Source organism: Sparus aurata, chromosome 11, assembly GCF_900880675.1.
Source record: "Sparus aurata chromosome 11, fSpaAur1.1, whole genome shotgun sequence".
Lineage (NCBI taxonomy): Eukaryota > Metazoa > Chordata > Actinopteri > Spariformes > Sparidae > Sparus > Sparus aurata.
The window spans coordinates 5,930,916-5,953,280 of record NC_044197.1 but is presented as its reverse complement, the minus strand read 5'-3'; the positions used below and the strand labels follow the sequence as shown (position 1 = coordinate 5,953,280).

General features: G+C 38.9%; 1 protein-coding gene across 5 annotated transcripts in view; it reads right to left on the bottom strand.

The window, feature by feature from the left end:
* The window catches only part of lpp (LIM domain containing preferred translocation partner in lipoma), a 148,059-nt gene extending 132,144 nt beyond the window's left edge, over positions 1-15,915 (bottom strand). For 2 of the 5 annotated variants that reach the window (XM_030433322.1, XM_030433323.1), the window contains exons 1-2: positions 15,700-15,915; positions 9,095-9,167 (exon numbers count right to left, since the gene is read on the bottom strand). The gene's annotated coding sequence lies outside the window, so the exon portion shown is untranslated. Of the gene's footprint in view, positions 1-7,123; positions 7,199-9,094; positions 9,168-15,699 lie in introns of those variants that run through there. The other 3 variants (XM_030433321.1, XM_030433325.1, XM_030433324.1) reach the window with 2 other exon arrangements.
* Between the last annotated feature and the right edge of the window lie 6,450 nt (positions 15,916-22,365).

Sequence of the window (22,365 nt, the reverse complement as noted above, 5' to 3'; positions counted from 1 at the left end):
CCGCTCTGTTATCTTTCAGCGATGATACACATAATGCATTTCGTTTGACTACTAATACAAAAAAAGCCTCAATTCAATCTCATAATGAGTGTTTCATTGAAAGTGCTTTCATTAATGTGTATGAAAAGCTCAGATAAAGAAAACCTTATTTCCAACAGTTATGGCCTCAATTCAAAGTCTATTCCTGAAAAGAGGACACCGCACTAACACGGATCAACCCCAAATCAGGAGTTAAAATCAGAAACTAAGTGGATATCTTTGTTTATTTCCTGAACAGAGATAACAAAAATGGTCTCCTGGGAAATAAATAAGCCGACACTCCTCTATTTTGCACTCACACACTGACTATCACATAAACTCATAGTCTGCCTTGATATAAGGATGCATCAAGGGGTGAGTGTGAGGTTATGTGAAGACTCAGTCCCAGGTGTCGCTCTGCCAGAACAGAGACAGAGACTTCCAGCCAGGAGAATGATTTGGGTCAGTGGGTAATTGCATTCCTGGACCACAGGGAACTTGTTGGCAATTAATCCTGCCAATGAGCCACATGAAATATGCCCACGTACAGTGTGCCAGTAGACTGATAAATGCAGCTCTGTTAACATAGCTCTTTCAAAGAGTGATATGGTAAAAAATTCAGCTGCTGACACCAGAGAATCAAAGCTGTAGTGACACAATAAGATTGTGACAGAATAAAAAGTGTTGTCCCTGATTAAGCAGAAATTCATCCCAAGCATCCAGAGCCTACATCTCCTTTCCTTCTCTTAATCAAATCAAGAGAAACCTCTGCCAGGTGAAAAGTTCAATTCAACAAAAGGTGTAAAATTACTCCAGGAGGGAAAAAGGAACAACTTTAACAGTTCATTTACATTATTCTAACCCCGAACGCTTCTCTAATAGTACCTTTCTGTTAAGACTTTTAAGCATATTGAAGACTTTAAGATACTTTCAAGAGTTTAAGTTGAAGAACTTAAATGTGCCTTTCATTTAAAACCCCCGATAGAGGAAAGACACATGATATTATTAAGTTTTAATAAAATTTGAAGACGCAAATTTGAAATTTCCAGAAATCCAAAGTGTTTATAATATTTAGGAATTGTTACTTTATTGTCACTGTAGAAAAGAAAACAAGTTACTAGGAGTTAGTTTTACACAATAAATACACATTCTCTGGTGACAGTCAAAAGTGAAATAATGTTTTAAGTTGTACCACTAACAGTTTTCACTGACATCTTTATCCTTTGGCTTTTCTAATCTGATTTATGTGGTTTGCAGTTTATATGTTCTGGCACATCATTAATGGCTCTGTGTTTTGCCAACAACATGCTTCAGTAATTTGACTGTCTTTAGAGGCTGGCATCTGTCGCTGCATGCCAAGCAAGTGTATCAGTCACATTGTGTAAAGTGTCCCATTAGCCTCGAGCTTCTGCCTAATCTGAGATTAATCAGTTAGTGGCATCTGATCCTAAATGATAGGGACACAGAGAAAATGTCACTTCTGGCACACAATCACTTTGCTGTCATTATGACATTGTTAAAGATTACTGTTGTTGTTCACTGGTCACGAAACTGTTGATGAACAGCAAATAGATGTTCACCAACCAGAATGTGAAAAAGGACGGCTGTCGGGAATGCAGGAACGCCCAAAAGCTTAATCGGACTCAAAGTGAAACATTTTCAACAACAGGAACTTCTCTTGGGCTTCATTAGGGCTGCACTATTTATTATAATGTTATGATTGCATATACTGCAATATGTCCATGTGCTGTATCCAAATGGCAGATCGTGAGTAATACAGCGTACAGCGTTATGATGAAGTAGAAATGCAGAGATGTCCTTACCTACAGTTCTTTACTAAACATTTGTGTTTGGTACAGACCCCAAAAAATGTCACACAATCACGATTTTAGTTGTTTTGTCAATGAAAGTGAAATTGTAATGAATTTGAGTGAGGCACTTTAAACATCAGCACTGTAACTTTACTGTTATCGCGATTTCTTTCTTGTTGCGTGTGCTGTGAGTTAAATGAAGAAAAACATGTATCTGCATCTTTCTTTCTGTCTACAATCATTTCCACTAGTGTTAGGAAATTGAATTAAACTAAAATGTAGGCTATCATTGGGTGCACCTACATTATGCGCTCATGCAACCAGTGTAAAAAGTTAGACTGGAGCCCTGTAACATATGTCGAATAACCACAACATCTTCATCTTTAACCAAATTGTGCAGCCGAGGATCTCACTGTCTTTTTCAGGTACTTAGGAAGGCACCATCATTTTGGAAAGCAAACAAGTTCTAGTTTTGGTTTCTTGTCCATGGACCCTGCCTCTGGAAAAACTCTTCATTTTAAAATGTATTTGTTAATTGATTTAAAGCAGCTACTTACTAGACAAAAATGCCCATAAAACTACCTCAAATGTTTCCAGAGGTCATCACTGCCTCTGAGACAGACTGTTTTTTCCTTTCAGTTCGCCAAGTTCAAACAGCTGTTGTTGATGTTTAGGAGCTTCCTGACTTTATCGGTTATGTTTGTAATTGCTATCGTTGACTTGGCTTTTCCTAATAAGCTATCAGCAATGAGGCCACGTACACACGATTAACATGTAATATGACTGCCAATATTATAGTTGAAAAAGTCCAGCGATGTCAGACTGAATTATAACAGGGAGTAAGATTCTTCAGCTGAGATTGCCTCATCTTGTTTTTATAGGTTTATTAAAGTGATTGATGATGAAAAGCTCAAATATTTAGTTATGTCCATATTTGACTATATTTTAGAGACACACATTATACAGACTGTAAATGTCCTTGGAATGTCTATAAAGGTGCTCTGAAACTCTGAAGTCCTATTTCATTTCATTGTTACCTAAGGAATATAAAATGGGGGGGAACTGAAGTAAATTAGAGATCAGGCTTACTAATGAGCCAAATGTTAGAGGAATTTAGACATTTGGAAAAAGGCAAAACTACAGATTTCATTGGCAGCAAAACAAGAACTTTCCAGGGGAAAATGTGGGACCTACATCAAGAGAGAAAGCTTTGCTGATGAAAAACAGTAAAGGAATAGAGTTTGTTACGTAAAAAAAATATATTTTATAATCTTATGAAATAAAAACTGAATGCTCCAGACACAAGACACTGTCTGGCAGAGACTGTTGACATCTCATCACATATCAAACAGCATCCCACCATGAAGGATGGCCATGGCTTCATGCAGTGGGTATGGGTAATTATTTGTAACGGGGAAAGTATTTGGAACAACAATAGGAGGCAAAGTCTTGCAATAAACCTCCTTCAAAGTACTGAAGACATCAACTGAATCAGTGACTTTTGTTAAAACATAATAAAGGCCACCAGCATGCAGCAACATCAACATTAAGGGGAGTGGGCTTTGAAAACTATTATGACCTACGACGTTGTTTATGACACTATCCAGCTTGAGTGAGAAAGGTTAGAAACTTAGTTTGGGAGAGAAGGGACAAGCAGATACTGACATGTGTGTGGAGGATTTTGTGGCATCTAGCTGTGAGGTTTCAAGACTGCAACCAACTGAATACCCCTCGTCTCACCCTCACCTTGGGTGCCGCTCAAAATCATTACCATGTATGTTGTTCCATTTGTAGATTGATTTTCTTTATAGAAAAGTAAGAAACACCTTGTATTTATAGTTTTGGATTACTTTCTGAAGTGGTACCTTTTCCAACGTTAAAAACATGAAATACATAAAGAGTCTTATCTAGAGACAGTGTTTGATTTGTCCACTCAAGACTAATGTAAAAAAAAAAACATGGATGTAATATAAACTACAACAGACTATACAGAATTGGACCCTCTCCCCCTGTAGATATGAAAAGCTCATTCAATGGTAACGAAACCACAATCATTCTTATTTTCATTATACATTGATAAAAACACAACTATGAATACTATATGTATCTCCATTTCTGCCCTAAATCCAACTAATATCTACACACTTCACCTTTAAAGCTGCCATAACAGCAGTATTCGCTGGTGGGGAAAACATGTCAATACTACTTCTATATTTGAAATCCAATCAAAAAGGTAAACATTTCTGAATTCCCATCATTGCTGTTGGCATCAGAGAAAACAGAAGCACGCACTGCACGCCAACATACAATCGCAGTGTTCAATCTGCACTTTAAAACTCTCAACAGTATAGGAAAAATAGCTGTTTAGCGGGCATCCTTAGTTATAGAGCAATCAGGAGTTAAATACAAAAACAGAAAGTAATCAAACCCTTAAAGTGATTCTCCTTAATAAGAAAGATAATCTCCTCCACTTTAGCTTGATGCTCCTCGGCTCAGTCAGATCCTTGGTGTAATTGCTCCTGTTAATCATGCCTTAATTTGTTGACGAGATTCATTTGGAAGACTTGTCTTGAAAACATACAATCTCTCCCAATCTGCGGATGCCAACATCTTGAAATTAAGGGCCGCAAAGTAGAGTGAGACCAGATTAAGTCATTTAAAGAGTGTTAGAGATGTCGCCAGAGACTGATGTAACCAACGATCGGTGTCTGTCACTGCTTATTAAACTGGTGGAGCCACTGAGCTCGAAACACACTAATTGATGGTGTATTTGTTAACAAACTGCTCACTGCAACATTCTTGATACTGGGGTTGTAAATAAAACTGACAGTGAACTAAAATATTTCAGTAAATTCCAGAGGTAATAGTTTGATATCTATGTTAGATAATTGTAAATTGTATAAATTGTTTTCCCATAATTCTTAATCCATTTTATGACAACTCCTGATAAATTGAAATTACATCTATAACATCTTCCATCCTAGCTCTTCCATACCTCACATGTGAAGTAATCATTTCAGTCAGCATACCCATCTAGTTGGCTAAGTCCCTAATTGGTATGTGTTCATCGCGTGGGTCTTCGTGTCACTGAGGTTATGTCAGCAGTTCAGGCACAAAAGCTGGTATTATATACAGCTATCTCTACAGTTGGCCTGAAGAGTAGGTTTTGAACCCCTTCCAAGATCGATCATGATTCAAAACTCACATCATCCAGCCCTGGTAAAGGCTAAAATATAATGAAACTGTTGTTCAAGAGTCATAAAGTCATAGAAGTGAACTTATTCTGTACAGTCAGTTGCACAGCAATCTTCCTGTACATTGCCAACATTTGATACCATTAGCGGCCTCAAGCTAACGGTCAAACCAGAGCATCTAAGAACATTTTAAATAGAAAAGTTTTCTAGTTCCATCATAAGGCCACTGAATGCCAGTCTTTCACATTTTAAGACTCATGTCTGATATATGTAATATGCCAATGTTTATATGTTTGAATATAGGATTATCTTACTATGATGATCTTACGTTTAGCAACATTTATGTCTGCTATCGTCCTAATATATAATTTTAGCAATTTAAGAAATAATTACAACAGCATTACACATAAACTATCACTCAGGTTAATAATGACATTAGTTTTGTAGATATTAGGTCATAAACCCCAAGTACAGACAGATTTAAATTTGTCTATGATGGAAGATGAAGATGAATGAAGATGATGGGAAGTGAAGTAATCAATAATGGTAGCATTTTAAAACTCAGAGGGACACTGATGTCTGATCCAACTTCATGGTAATCCATCCAAAAGAAAGTGAAGACATTTGATGCGAAGCAAAAAATACCTGCCAACAGTCAACAATAACTGGGTTATCAGTAATATTCTAACATGTTCATCACTCACTGCGGAATAATATAAATACATTTATATACTTTTTGAATAATATTTGGCTTCAGCAGAGTCGTGTTCCCAGCAAAACAACACATATAAGGAAATAAATATATAGATCAAATATCAAATAGCTAGGTGGGTTTATTTTCCGGTTAGAACTATCAAAAAATGTATGAAAATGGCTGAAAATATGCTTTATGTATAACTGCATAGAAGATAAAGCGTATCCTAGCTTATATTTAATAATGTTATGTGAATGTATGTGGACAGCATCCAGTATCTTAAAAATTATGAAAAACAATTGACGCTGGCATGCAAACAGGTTAGTTTAAATTCTGAACGCCAAAACATCTGAGCGTAATTTAAAGATAAATGTAATTTGGTAATCACACCACACCATCACTGAAGTCAGCAGCACCAACCCTCAGAGCTAAGTAAAATCATTTACCTCTTCCCACTACTACTACTACTGCCAGGCATCTGCCACTATATGTTTGAAGTGTGACAGTGAGAGCCAGGAGGAAGGTCAGACCTGTTAAATTGTAGATATCAGAGTTGATGTTTGCAAATACAGAATTCTTCAATGACCTGAGCTGCCCCCAAATCACACTCAAGCACAACTCATCTCCAGGAAAACACACCAGGCTATTTAACTATTTCTATCCCACATATCTCTTCAATGTGCTCAGACACAGCAGACTTTTGCATTTATTACATTCATCTCTCAACTGAGTCACCTCAGCCGTGTCTATAGCCTTATACAAACAACACAGTTGATCTCAATGCTTTATAGCATACAGAGAAAAAGAAATACCTCAGAAAAGAGAGGAAAAGTAAATAAGAGTGACAATACAGTAATCGCAATAATTTAAGAATATGAACTTCATTGATTATGTATCATTACTGATATTATAGCAGCAATAATAACAACAACAATGTCAGGCATATACTTAATATGCTCCCATCATATTGTAATAGACCTCTCTGACCTTGTCATATGACTGATAGACAGCTGTATGTATACAAGGTCAGTCAAAGTATTTCTCACTGCAGTGTTGCATCCAAACTTTTCAAAAAACCTTCCCAAAATATCCGGTGAGCTGGTGAGCAGTCAATATCAATTCCCTGTCTTTTCCATACTTGCAGAGACACACAGGAACACTGAGTGTTGCGATGATGTCTGATGCAAGGAAACAGCAATGGCATTTCCTTTACACCTCTCAAACTTTCAATCAAGCAGTGACAAATAGACACAAAAGTTCCCCAGTAGCAGCTTTGGACAAGGCAGAAAAGACATCGACAAATTCATCATTTCTTATATGATATTATATGTATGGCTATTCTGACATTAACAAATTGCTACCATGAGACAAAAAGAATTAAACAAAAATTGAGAAAAGATACTCACAGCTCTTCTTTAGATCATGGAAGCACAGAAAACTACTAGCTTTACTAAATGGCAGTCACTTGGAAGGCTCCTCTCACCCCTAGAAAGCCTTATGCAGCTGAAATGACTCACATCCCCTCTTCCAACCTCTGTCAACCATCGTGAGGAGGTAAACATTTCCAAATATGGAGAAAATATGAAGACAGTATTGAGGGCAATATCAGTTTGGTTTGCTTTTAACTTGGAATGCCATACTCTGTGAGCCAGAGTCCCTCAGCAGAGCCAGTTCTGTGGTGCATACCTTTCACTTGGAATAATAATGATGATTGTAGAGAACTTTTCACAATCGCTCCGGGTTCGGTCTGACCTAAGATGGGTAACACAGTGAGCCTGCCATGCAAGCTCCGTTTTTATGGATAGAATTTCAAAGTGTAGAGAAGATGAGTGAGCCTAAAACTGTGAATGGGAATCTGAATATTGCAAAAAATGCAGGTATATATATATATATATATATCTATATATATATAGATATATATATAAACGTAGTTCACATTTTTTGTTCACCAGTGCCAGATTAGAAAGTAAAGAGAGCCCATTAACTGTGAGAAGCTGTCCTGTCACACAGATTGTCTTCAAGTGATTAAGAAAGTATAATTAAAGTGCGATTACTCCCCATGAGTGGTGTAGGTCAGAGGAGATCATGGTAATATTAAGAGCCGCTAAGAGGGAACATTACACCGTCCTGCCTGGATTGGAATTGTTTTGAAGAGTAATTTGGCTCTTGAGCGTTCGTTTCCTCAAACAGCACAAGCCCACTTCATCCAAATCCCAAAGGAACAGACTGCTTTCAGAGGACACAAATTCTTCCATGGTCATGAATTCTTTTTGAAAAATGTTTGATTCCTAATGTCCAAACTCTGGTACAGATCTGATTTGTATCACTGCCAAATCAGTTTGAACAATCATATAAGAATTAATTTGACTTTGACAAAACTCTAATGAAACAATTTGTCTGGCACTTTAGAAAAGACGAGAGAAAAATTAGAAGAGACAGCTATGCATTAGAATGTTGCAGCAATGTCAATGTAGAGTAAAGCAGCTTAAAAATAACCTTAAAATGTAAAGACATGAATAAAAGAGTTGGCCATGGCTGCTTTTACAATGAGCTTAACCAGTTTGTATGCAACAAAGCTAAGGCCAGCTGTGGCTCAGGAGGCAGAGCAGGTGTCCACTACTCGGAAGGTTGCTGGTTCAATAATTTCAGTACATGAATGTGTGTGAGCAGGTGAAGGTGACAAGTGCCGAAAAGTGAGTAGACATGAAAAGCACCACAAGCAAGTCCATTTTCATTTAGCTTTTTGCCAGCTGAGGTACATGATGACCCCACATGGTATGACTGCACTCAATGTAAAAGTGATGCTGCAAATTTTGAGATGCGGGGCCCCATCTTACGCCCTGCACAAAACGACACATGCCGAAGCACGAGCGCAATTGCTAGTTTCAGTATGACGCAGTTTTCACATGCCCAGTGCCCACAATATGTGAATAGCAGATGTACTTGCGCACATCTGTACACTCATGTTGGGGTGTGGTCAGGCACATTGACAGCGCATTGCTATCTTGAGGCGGTAGATAGCCACTGCACCATGTACCAACAAAACCCGGGTCTTAAGTCAAAGCTGTGTTATTTTTTTGCCGCACAAAAGCTAACAAAGATCCAAAAATATGAAGTTTACAAGAAATCTCAATGAAAGATACATCATGCACCACAACCAAGCATATTCTGTGATAAATTTGTAATAGATATTGAGGGTGACTTGGCCCCAAATTGCTAATTTATGTCCATATATTAACTATATTAAAACACAAGACCTTCCAAACATAAGTTGGATTACCATCTGAAATCAAAGCATAAAAACATGGCAAAAACAGGACCAACACATAGTATATAATAAAGTACAATTCAGCAAAGCACAGCAAAAGCTATCTTACCTTTTACTCCTCTGTGGATGTATGGGATACCTGGTAGACTGGTGAGGCAATGCCCTTTATTGTATGTTGAAATCTGTTGAGATTGAGAAATAGAGACAACTATGTATTACTCAAATGGATTACATAACTAACATTGTGCTGAAAAGGAACACACCAACATGGTTTTTCTGAATGTGTCGTTCATCAGCGAAAAGATGAACTACGGGCACGCTCTTATAAATCCTGTATGAACCTGAGCGTACGTTGTCCATTTAGATTTTAGTCAGTAATTTCTCACCAGGCACCTGTCACAGCCTGTTGGAACGATATATCACTGCAAAGACACAGTGGAGGGAAAACAATGCTGACAAGTGACACCACTGAAAATATTTCACCACGGTGTAACAATGATTTAGTGAGGAGGACTAAGACTAAAGTACAATCTGATGATGGTAAATCACTCAGGAAGACATTATGGTCAAGCTTTTTCATAGCAAAAGTGATCCGATCTTTTATATATGAGCATAAAGGCAGCAGTCATAGAAAGAAAAATCCATATACCATTGTATATTAAAATGTTACTCAGATATCAACCCACTATTGTAACACTTATTTTTTTATTTATCATTTTCATTTGTTTGTGTGATTGTATAACACAAATGATAATTCATTTAAGTTCACCGGAAAACATTTTTCATTTTCAGTATTTGCTCTTTATGTAAAGAATACACAAGGTTAATCTATGCAGTTCCAGGCAGACTGTAAATCATCTTATTTGAGAAGCAGCAACAGTCTTCTCAGTAAAATAACTTGATGGTTGATAATCAGTGAATTGACTAGTTGTTTCACTGTGGTTTAGATAAGCAGTATTGGTTTGATGAGCTTTTTCACTGATATTTTGTAGAGTTTGTGTCATAGTTATGTCAGCTTGCCAGGTACATAACTAACATGTCCTGTCAGATACCAAGCACTTTGTTGTTGACAAGTCTATTCAGTAAAGTAACTTTCATCAAGGACACTTACAACAACAGATGAAGCTTTCTTGGTGATGCTTAAAGCACTGGACAGACAGCCAACACTCATCTTTACTCTGAATTCAGCTTTGCAGAGTTTGGTGAGGTTGTGTACATACTTCCTCTCTCACTATCTGAAAGCCACAAATGGCTCTATTGCTCTTGAGGATTGTACGAGCCATGAGATGGTAGGTGCTTTCTTACGCAAGAGCAAAACCTTTTTAAAGAAACACCATGCATACTATGTAGTGCAATAAACCTGCCAACAAATTGCATAAGACTATACTATTTTTTTTTATTTTCATGTTTTATTTACTGCACAATGGAGAGAGCAAACAGGGCAGGAAGCAAGCTGCATGCATAGTATATGGCAAATGTAGCAGGCAAAATAGTGGGAAATTAGAGAAACACACAGGAGCAGGTTAAAACAGTTCATGTCAAGCTGCTCAACTGATATATTGGTGTGTATGTTGACTTTTATGCATGGATATAAAAATGTGTTTTTTGTTTGTAGAGATAACGCAGAAAAAAATGCTGTGATGTCATTTTTGATGATAAAGACTATTGTTAAACTGTAAAATATCCTGCCTCTCTCACATTTGTTTATCACAAGTGTCTGATAATCACATTTGAGGGACCATTGCAAAAAATATTCATATAACGGACAATATATCAATAATGGAATTTTTAACTCCCTGATGTCATCGACTAAACACCGAGTATCGTTTGGGCTCGGATGTCAAAACCCTACAGCACTTCAAAAAATGGCTCCATCATGAGAATCCACTGCTATCATAGTTCATTCATTCCTTAGACATTTGCAAAGGAGTCCCCAAGGGGTATGTTTTAGATGAGAAGGAAGTCCTGGCCTATGCAGGTATTGTCCAGAACAATGAACTGTCTTTTTTTTTTAATCCATATGACATGTGGATTCAAGTAAAAAACACACAACAGTATTGTTGTACAAACCAGCCTTCTACTTGTCACAACCCTACCCTACCTAGCAGAAATGTTAAACGCGCAATGACATGTCCTTGCTATGCCCTGTATGCTGTGTCATTAGTCTGGCCATGCTTGCTTATGTCATAAACAGTTAGAATATATACTTTGTTTTTCACCTTTTTCTTTGATCTATGCATATTTGGTGAATGTGGGTTCGTTAACACAGTACAATGTAACAGAACACTATTGGAAGGATCTTGGATCAGCCACAAATAGAGGTGCGACGAGATCTTGTGCACAGAGATATCGCGTTATAAAAACGTGACCATATTTCTCGTCAGGGTGAAAAGCTGTCTCGCGATGTCAGTACATAACAGAGGCAGAGCATTAGCCAGCACGATTGAGTCTGAAGTTGAACTCGAGATTAGCATAGAAGATGCCCCCCGCCACTCGCTTGTGTGGGAGCATTTTGGATACCCAGTGGATATAATAAATGGCGACAGAATGACGGACAAGACAGCAACAATATGTAAGCACTGTAAGAAAATAGTGCCGTACATCACAGCTAACACGAGCACTTTGCAAAAGATATAACCACCACGGCTAAAATCAACACAACTATTAATAAAACACTGAAACGCCAGACAACACTGACAAATGCCTGGGAAATGGTAAATGTTGATCTGCAGGCTCACCCACTTTTCGAGTCCCACACAGGGGCACACATAGCCGAAGTTTTAAGAGTAGCTGTCACAAACGGACTGGGAGCTTAAAGGCCAAACCATGGCACTGCTATTGTGGCTGACAATACGCGTAATAGACTAGAATATCTTAGGCTAGGAAGTGTAGTTGTAGCCCACTCTTAGCTCTGTATCATTTTGTCTCTGTTTGCACTTCAAGAACTGACAGAGTATTACTTTAATCATGGTTTGCACTTAAAAAATAAGACTAAGAAAAACTTAGTGTATTTGTTTTTTATACTGTTTCAATTATTTATCATTTATTTGTGGAACGGAGTTCAGTTAGAAGGTCACACACAGCTTCAATTAGAAGTTAGAGGCTCACAAATAGTTCATGCTTTTACAAGGTCTGAAGAGTAAATATCAAATGTCAAATAAAAGACAATTATTCTAGTCATATATTTCATCGTTGAAGTTATCTTAAAAATACTGTTAAAATGTGTCTATTCTCGTCCTCAAGATCCCAATATCCTGTATCGTGATCGTGACAACCCTAATCACTAAAACACCATAAGCATTGAACTGTCCAACCAAAAAAAAATACCCCATGATCTTTCAATAACATAAATGTTGTTAAACAAGATCTAGTTTCCTCTGAATCTTTTGACAATCTGGAATAAAACAAAATATTGTCTGTTGCACAATAAATAAATGTTTAACCCATTTCTAAAACAACTCTTAATCCAGGTAGATGGGTAGGAAATTACAAATGTCCTTGTTCTTTTCATAAATCACAAGCAAAATATGAACACAAGGAATTACATTGTTTCTGGCAACTATCTTTTATTTACACCAGGAAAAAGAGGTTCAATTTGGGAAACAGATTAAAATTCTTTTATCTCCGGGAGCAGATGGAATATTTTTTTTCATCCAGATGGTTAGAAGAGTCAGAGGATTCTGGAAATGCCTTCAGAACAGCCAGAGTGATGTTAAAGGACCCTCTGGCTAAGACTGTAAAGTATTTTTTTAATTTACTTTTTTCCAGAAGATTAGATAATCAATTGTAAAAGTATTACAGTATTACATTAAAGGTGGCGCATGCAAATGTAGCAGCTAGATGCTCCTTCAATTTTCTTTGCATTGTTTTTTAACTGTTATTTTTTTCTGCGTCATTGATGAAACAAATCATTCATATTACAAAAGAAATCAGAGAAGAAATCGTTTTAGACCGTGAGCAGCGGACTATGAGACGATCACTGCGTGCTTCAAGCATACAATCTGACCAGCCGGACCACCCCAGAGAGGAAAGTGTAGAGACTAAGGATGGGAGCCATGCTGATTTTAAAGAAAAGCTGCAATATAAGGCCAACTGTCTGATTGGCTGATGTCTAGTCGCAAAAAAATTAAACGGACAAAAATGGACTCAGCTAACCTACAGGAAAATCAGAGTCTGTTGTGCCCACATCTTAACAGAGATCTGTCTCCACCACTACATCCCAGATTAAGCTCTGTCGCTCGACGGGCGGACCGTGTTATGAGCCGGCGAGGAAAGGTGAACTCAAACGCAGTCAAAGCTGATGGACAGTGTTGCTCAGATGTCAAACTGTTTGTATGTTGTGCCGACCATGATATCACCACCATGTTGTTGCTGCTGTTTACGTTCATCCAGATGCAGATTCTAAAATATGCACTAGAGTTATTTCCTGTGTATATAAAGGTGTTTATGTATACAAGACCATAAATCATTGTGTATATGTTCTGCGTTTGTGTAGCAAGGAGTTTACAAACTTTAATGTCATTCTGCTACCCTGTGTTATATGATCACAAAGATCACTGGGAACCCTGTAATAGCAATTCATCCGAAGTATCATTAGACCACACTCAACATTTAGCGTCAAGATGCACACACTCACACTGAAAGCCCCACTGTCTGTCTTACCATCAAGCTCGACTCTGAAACTGTACATTTTGAGTCTGGGAAACTTGCTGTTCCTTCCAGAAAAAGACATCCTCATTAAAATATGCCAAGAAACACAAACAGTAGAATAACTTGACTAAACCTACCAGGGGGGCCGGGGCTCAAAGGCAGCTGAGGCACTCATCTTTCAACTTTAACATCATCAACGGCTGTCAAATGAGTCCTTTTTAAAACCAGAGATTTTAAAGTCGGTTCCGTTTAATGTTGCCTGAGTCGAAAATGTGTCTGAGCGACGCAGATGTATTCGGTTTGATGACAGCACTCTCGGGGGACCTTGGTGTTATTGATTTGAAACCCAGCATCTAAGTCAAAGTTTGAAATTAGTCTTTTATGGAGGAAAGTGAAGCTTATTTTTCGTGTTAGCTACAGTTTATGGTAGAACAATGTCGATAGTCTGGACCAAGGATGGTCTCTTACTTGCAAATTAAGAAAACTGTTGATATTGAAGCTATTTACACCAGGCAGCCAGTCCGTTATTCATCTGTGTGTCACTATTACATGTAAAGCTGAAGGGGAAATCTTGAGGCATGAAGCGTATTTGTGCACATAAGAGCTCACAATACATGTGCAGCATGGAGTGGCATTTCATACTAATAAACAAGTCTGGTATACTCTATCAGGCATAGAAATCAATGGGATTTGTAGGGTTGAATTGATCCTTTTTTTTTTAAGAATTATGGTTGTGAGCACAGAGGATGTAATCAGCAGGACAGACAGTGTGCTTCAAAACAAAGTTTCCTTTTCTTAGACATTTAAAGTGGAAAACATTTAACTTCCTATCTCAAGGAGGAAGAACTCCACTTCATTCAACTATCTTTGGTAACTCCTTGTTGCATTGTAAGTGGTCAGGACTGTACATGGTATTGGCCTTTTGGGCCACGTTGACATGCAAGTTGATTAAACTGATTGAAAGCGATATCTTGATAGTGTTTGGGTTTAGATGAGTTGCCAGATTCATAGACAGTTTTCAGCTAGATTTGTGAAGAGTCACATTCAAAATAGAACTCAAACTTTGGGTGGAGCCAGGTTGGGTCTTGTTTGTGCATTTATATGTCACAAATCAAAGCAGTAATGGTTTCCTGGCCTGTTCTTTCAATCTAAACCACAGCTATAAGTATAATGTAGGCCTGCACTGTAATGTTAGTCCACTCGTTTACGTGCTGTACGTACACTTTGAGGCAGTTCTGTCCAAACGAACATGGCCTATGTGCTATGAAGTGTGGTGTCATTTTGTTTTTAAAGCTTAATGAAGACATGAGTCTTAACTACTGACAGTTTTCTCCAAGTTAATAACAAAATACCGTCAAAAAACCACCTAAACAACGTGGCGAATCTCTGCTGCCGTAAACAAGCGCGTCCCCGTCACACGATAACAGGGTAACAATATTTTCTGTAACGACGACGCCAAAACTAGCAAACATTCTACGAAGCTAGCAGTTACTGCCGTTACGCGACACTTTAGTCAATGGGGTGTTTGAGAGGGTGCTAAAGTGAAATTCAGCGACATATTTCCCCGCAGTTAGGGGCTCTCATGTTCCCCCGGTGACAGTCTGTCTTCCGCATTGCTCAGCAGCAGACCACTCGGCTAAAAACAGAAACACCACAGACGCCCAGAGTCCCTTCTGGCTGAACCTGACGGCTCACAACGTATTAAGTTATATTTTCAATGCATGACTGAGCCCCTTGCTCAGCACTCGCTAGCGACAAGCTAGCTTCGTTAGTATCCTCATGTAACATTAGCAGCAGCCAAGGCTATCGTTTGGAGTCCACGCCCTCATTGTGAACTCCGTCCGAGCTACAGTAAAAAATCATATTATATCCCAACAGGGCCGAACAATCTGAAGACGACCTGCTCCAACTGCCGGGGTTCTTTTTAAAACCAGCCGTGCCTCAAACTAAACACCACTTTTTAAAAGAAAAACAAAAACAACACGGAGCCCCTCCGAGAAAGTTAAAGTCGCACAAACATGTTTCAAAAGCAGTCAGAAGAAGTGCTCGATTAGTTTCGCTTACCTCGCTTTCTAGGAAATGTTAGCAGAGGTTTCAAATCCCACCAAAAAAAAGTGAAACTTCTTCATCCAAATTCTGGGAGAGTTGTAGGCAGTGACGTCACGCTCTGAAATTCCAGCCGTCTCAGTCAGTTGAGAAGTTTGCCCATGTAAGGCAGCAGGCCAGCGGTGAGAGCAGCCAGAGCACCGCGGCCCGGACACGACTCCGTCAGCATCCATGTGTTTACGGAGGAGATGTATAGGACAGGGGGAAAAAAAAAAATAGCGTAATAAAAATGGTATGCAAGTTCCCCCTTTTTTTTTTTTTATCATAAATCTTAAACCATATGGCTCTGTCTAGACGACATAGTGTTAAACCCCTCCTGTTATTGAATTAATTACATTTCAACTGCATTGTAACTGTTGCAATAATATTCTTGTTTTGTCTACCAGAAAACGTACACAACTGTAAGAGAAACGCTTAAAAAGTATGGAGTTGCAATTTTTTACATTTTTTCACCAAATTAAAGGTGCACTCTGTAGTTTTGGAGAAAGATCTTCATTGACTGATTTTTTTTTTTTGTTTAATGCCGAAAATAGATAAATAAATAAACAAACTCTCTTTGTTTCAGTGGTTGAATAAACCTTAAAGGACAACACAGTCTCACACAGGTTTGCTTTTGTTTACATGTGGCGGACCCTGCCACCTTTCTAGCTTCAAACAGTGTTCCGCAGACGTTATTTTCCTCTGAAAACTGCTTGATTACTCAGTAATGAAGCACATTAATATTCCTCTATTTGTATTTTTACTTAATTATTTTTGTAAACATTACAATTCTGAGTTTGAATTTCCTCTCCAAAACTGCATTTTGCCCCTTTAAATTGATTGTGTTATTAACACAAAGAAATGGACCTTAAAGGACAACACACTTTCATACTGGTTTACTTTTGTTGTGTGGCGGACCCTGCCACCTTTGTAGCTTCAAACAGTGTTCTGAGGACATGATCTTCCTCTTTGGAAGAGCTTGTTTACTTGGTTGTGGAAAAAACACATATTTCTAAGATGGTATTATTTCCTTATTAAATTCATAAATATTAAAATTCAGAGTTTCTCCACAACCACATAGTGCCCCTTTAAACTATTCATGTTATTAACACAAAACTACACACAATTATACATATTTTGTTTTTATGTAAATGATACACAGCTGCGAAAGGCCATGCAATAACAGTCACACTTCATTGGAACATTACAAGTGTTCTCACATTCGGCACTGCAATGAATGCAACGGTGTCACAGAAAAGACTAAATAAGGCATGTTGCGCCACTAAATGCCACTTAATGATCATTAGGGCTGTTATTTATCTGTCAGGGCAGATGACCTTCGTTGTATTATGATGTATTTGTTCAACTTTTATTATAAACTTTAAAACTGGCCCTTTTTTGTCATGAGAATGGGTGATTTTTTTGTTCAAGGTATCCTGCTGAAAAAGACATAATAATTGGACAAAGGCCTTTGAAATTTCAAGGTGCTGGCTAAAAAGGAAGCAGCTCAGCGAGTGTTTCAGTTCTTACACAGAGCACTCATCCAGTGAAGTGTGAATTGCCACATGCTGTAATTTTGAAGAGATTCAAATTCACGGCCGATGCTGCAGTGCACCCGTGCGCTGTCATGCACTGTCTATCTTCTGGAACCATGAGAACTTCACTTTAATCAGAATTTTTTTTGTTTAAAGTGAACATTTACATATGACTTGCCATGTATGCAAGTACACAAGTAGAGACATTGGTGAAGGTCTTAAGTGTTAGAATCGTGCAAGAACCATGCATACACATACACAAACACTTACACATACACAGACACATACACATGTAAATAAAAGATCTGTACTTTTTGGCTGTTTGGGACATGTGCGTCTTCATCTGTCAAACAGAAACAGGACACAAAAGGTCAAACCCAACACACGGCCGGATGTGATTAATTTATTCCTTGGTTTGACTGTTTGTTTGTTTCTTTCCATCGTAGTTTCTTTCCCTCTAGCTACAGCATGGCTAGCTTTGCATGCATGCACTGCAAAGGTGAACTAGCCCTCAGTGCCAGTATTGTGTTTGTCACATTGTAAACAATTTGTGTAACGTTTTCCATACCTGATGGACGTTTCTGTGTTTAGTGTTGAGGGAAGCGAAGCGTTTTTCTGTGGGTGTGAGAGCTGTGAACTGAGAGGACCTCCGCAGGCAACACTTTAGTGTTTTTTACTCGCCGTCTTATTTATGGCACGAGAGAGATTTAAAGCGTTGGACAGGCGATGGTTGGCTGTAATTAGGTGATCAATAGCCACAGTGAATGAACTCATTAGTCACCTATAGACTGAGAGTAAAAGTATTCATCAGTTTCCCCAATCACACCAATCAGCCACCTACGTATCACAGAAACAGCATATTAACATAACATAAATAATCACACTTGGATATCATTTCAGAGTTGATATTACATCCACAGTAACACAGACCCATGATGACCACGTTCTAATTCAAGCTAAGCGTATGAGATGCACACACACTGTCACGGCAACACACAGTTGATACTGATGACATTAATGATAGCTCAGGAAGCTATTACTGCTAAATAGAATTCAGAAATAGAATGCATATTCACACCTGTGCATTTCCCACTGTACCATGTCAACTTGTTTTCTGTGAAAAGGGACTTCTGTTATTGTCAGTTAGCATACAGGAAATTCACTTTATCATTTTGTACTGACAGGAAATGATACGACATGTGCACAGCCAGACGTCGATCAAACTGTGACTTTAAGATGTGATCGACAGTTAAACGTAGTGGAGGGACAGCACAGTGGGTTTTAAGATTAGAAGCAGCATTAACACAAGACATTATGAGCCAACAAACAAACAACTGGATATTTTCAGCCATTTCTCTGTGTCTCTGTGTTTACATTTAGCAGATGCTTTTGCCCAAAGTGACTTACAGTAATTCATACATACAGTGATGGCGGTGGCTGCCATGCAAGGTGCCGACCAGCCCTTCAGGCCCAGTTTGGGGTTCAGTATCATGCTCAAGGACACTTTGACATGCAGACCAGAGGAATTGAACCAGCGACCTTCCAATAACAAGACACCGGCTCCTCCCCTGAGCCACAGCTACACTGTGGCAACCAAAACCGTCTGTTTTTTCAGCACAGGAAAGTTGGACCGTCTCCATCTGTGAATGAATTTTAGGCAAAATCTCTTCCTAACCCCAACCAAGTGGTTTTTGAGAATGAAATGCGATGATCACAAAAAAAGTCAAGCTAACACAGAGCATCATCAGAATTTATTTGGAGACGTGTTTCAGGCCAACCAACACATTTAAGTTCAACATTGTTTTGGTCTTCTGTAACTCATGGGGAAATCACTTAGCTCTTTAGCGAGCTAGCTAGCAGCTAGCATGATCTGCTACGTTCACAAACCAGCCACTAGCTTTGTCTGTTAGCTATCTGGGGACACAAACAGCTTTTGTTGCGTCTTGAAGCGAGACTGAAGCGAGCGTCGAGACTTAAAGGGGCTCTGTGGAACTTTTACTTTGTGGAAGCCGGTCAGTCGTTAGTTTATGTTAGCGGACTCCATTTTTCTCTTAGCGGAGCAGAGAGAGGCACTTGAGAATGTGCCTAAAGTCACATCGTTTGGACTGTCGCGGAAAATCTGACCCGAGTCCTTCACAAAGAAATCCACAGTCCAGCACCTTTAAACAACTTAAACAAATCGTCCACACACTTAGTTCAAACCCTTTTTGGCATTTATAATTATAAAGACCAAAATAATATATTAAAGTGAAACTTTGCCAAAAAGCAACCAAGGCTTTATTTGTGATTGAATATGAGTCAAACCTTCGTGTAAAAGCATCATTACGACGAAAGAGGCTTTTTTAACTACTCACCGTAGGAGCTGGATGTCCGGCACGCGGCCGTCATGGCAGACAAAAAGTGTCGATCCCTGAGTTTGACCTAACAGGTAGGTGGTCCACCATTTCTCTCCTGCCTGTTAGGTCGCACTCGGGGATCAACACTTTTTGTCTGCCATGACGGCGGCGCGCCGGTGGTGCTACTGCTAACGTGAGTTGTCCAAAAACCTTCTTTTTAGTAAACTCTGTACACAAACAATGTTCTCAATGCTCGTGTTCATGAGTAGAGACCCTGGTGATACTACGAGCAAAGTTTCATGTTGTGTCGAGCCTTCTTAGTGTTTTAAAAATAGTGATTTTGATGTTAGCGCTAAAGTGCCCGTAGCACTCCCATTGAAATTTGGCTTGCCCGAAAACGAAACTACAGTAAATCCTAAAAGTGCCTCTTTCCTTGTAATGATGCTTTTACACAGAGGTTTGACTCATATTCAATCCCAAATAAAGCCTCGGTCACTTTTTGGCCATCACTCAGTTGTTGCATTCTTTTGTTATACAATAAGTGCAAAATTAATCTTTTGAAGGTAGACATTGGGACATCGATATAACATTTTGACAACAGCTCATTCTGTTGCTGTTACAAACACAGATGTGTGTGAGCGGGCATAATAAACCACCCCTGTAACCCACATTTCAGTAAAGCTGGCACAGAAGTCTTTCCAAGCAAGTTGGAATGTCTTTTCTCAGTTATTGTCAACACAAAGTGCCTTTCATGTTCTGCCATTTATTACAGGGTTTACAAAATGTACAAAAATGTCAGTGTGCAACGATGGCCACTAAAATGCCACTCATTTTACAGAGAAAGGAATTTGCCTTGCCGTCTAAAAGCTAATACTGCAACAGTCAGAAGTAAGAAATATAAAAATATATGGAAATAATATGATACATTCTATATCTGTATCTGTATAGTAGACTCACAAAGCTGTACAGTTTTAGAGAATGTATGTCACGGGGTCCTCTGGCCGATGTCATCAGCTCTTTACACACGTTGTGTTTATCATACAGCATGTACAGTGATATGATCAGGCTAAAATATATACAGTGAGATGACTGAGATGATGTCAGGATGTATAATACATACATCACAGTGCCATCTGCCCTCTTTCAGGAAGAAAGAAAGGGACGGTCTCATACAATACTGTTGATTTTATACCGTGGCATCAGCGGAAACGTGTTCATCAGACAGCCACAACTAACTGGGATCTTCAGCCACTTCAGACTCACCTGTCACAGTCACTTGGTCCGGTGCTTGATGCAGCAGGGTCCTCCAGCTCGTTCCAATATAATCAATTGAATGACAATATTCGGTCTACTACTGGGTCCATGCGATGGCAATTTACACTCATCTGTTCTAACTTTAGGCAACTCAAAACTGACAGCCGAGCAAGAATACAGCCAGGCCAAATAAGGCTGCCGTCCTATGATCGTCACATGTGCCGTCTGTGTTCAAGTTTATATTTTAGCTTACTTAGCTTTAGCCAAGGTACCTAGAAAACAGTCACATGGCGCTGACTGTCACAGTTTGTATCTACATTAGTTAAACTAAAGATGTGTTTCACTTGTGTGTTTCTTCGTCCGCAGCCGTCTCCATCGTTGGAAAGCCCCGACGACGTGGGCTCTTGTCTAGCTTCTTTTTAAGTCGCTTCTTTTCTCTGCCCAGACGCGGTTTCTTTTCAGGCACTGCTGAACAATAAAAGTAGTTCTTTCTGAAGCTTCTGATTCTTTGTGTTTTCTGAATAACTAACCGAGGCCCGGCCCGGCTGCTTCAGGGCTGCTGAGCGGTGGATGATCTCTGCAATGCAATACGCAGGCACCTTGGAGATAACGACAGAACTCTCCCTTTGTCACAATTTTTTGAAATGTTTTAAACTTTAATTATGTCCAGATCTTACCATATGCAACGTCAATACAACAGGTACAAATTCTAACCCAGAGCTCCTTGAACTCAAACACTAAAGATGCGAGCGGTAAAACCAAAACAATGAGCTCGGAGTTGCTCGGTTGACCTGCGGGGGAACGGCAGTCTGAAGATAAATCTCTGTGGGTTCATCGTTACAAGTGACCCCTTTTCATTTTACAGTCAATTGAGGCTTTGTTAACATAAAATAGAAATTAGTAAAGAGTAAATTTATTCATTTTTTTTGTTGCAGTTCAGTAGCTCCTCCGTGTCTTTCAACACTAGCACGAAAGTGCTTTAAAAGAGGCCTGTAGTGACAGCTTTTAATCAGTCTTTTGTTTTTTTTGTTTTGTTTTTTTTAACTATAGCCATTTTGCATATCGGTGAAATGTTCCCCCTTATTAGCATTTGAACAAACCTAAACATGCTCTAGTTCATAATGACTGGACTCCTTTGTTTCACTCGTTATCCTCGGCTTCACTCGAATTTGCAGTTGCGCGGCCGCTTCTCGTCTGCCGGGGCTCAAACACACTTCTGATGTTTGACACATGCGAGTTGCTATCAGACGTCCAACAAAGCTCTTGCCTCATGTGGGCTCCACCTGACCTCAGCGATCTTTGCTATGCAAACTAGACAATTAGTTTGCATGCTCGCGATTGAATGCAAATACCATAACTGCTTTTTCACCTCTGATTCTGTTCCCACAACTGTATCACAGTGTTATCATTCACAATGCCGGCGTTGCGTGTCTCGTGTCTTTTCACGTGCCATCATGTTTAGATATTGTTTGTTTTATCTCTTCTGAAATACCGATCAGTTTGCTAGTTAAATGGAAATA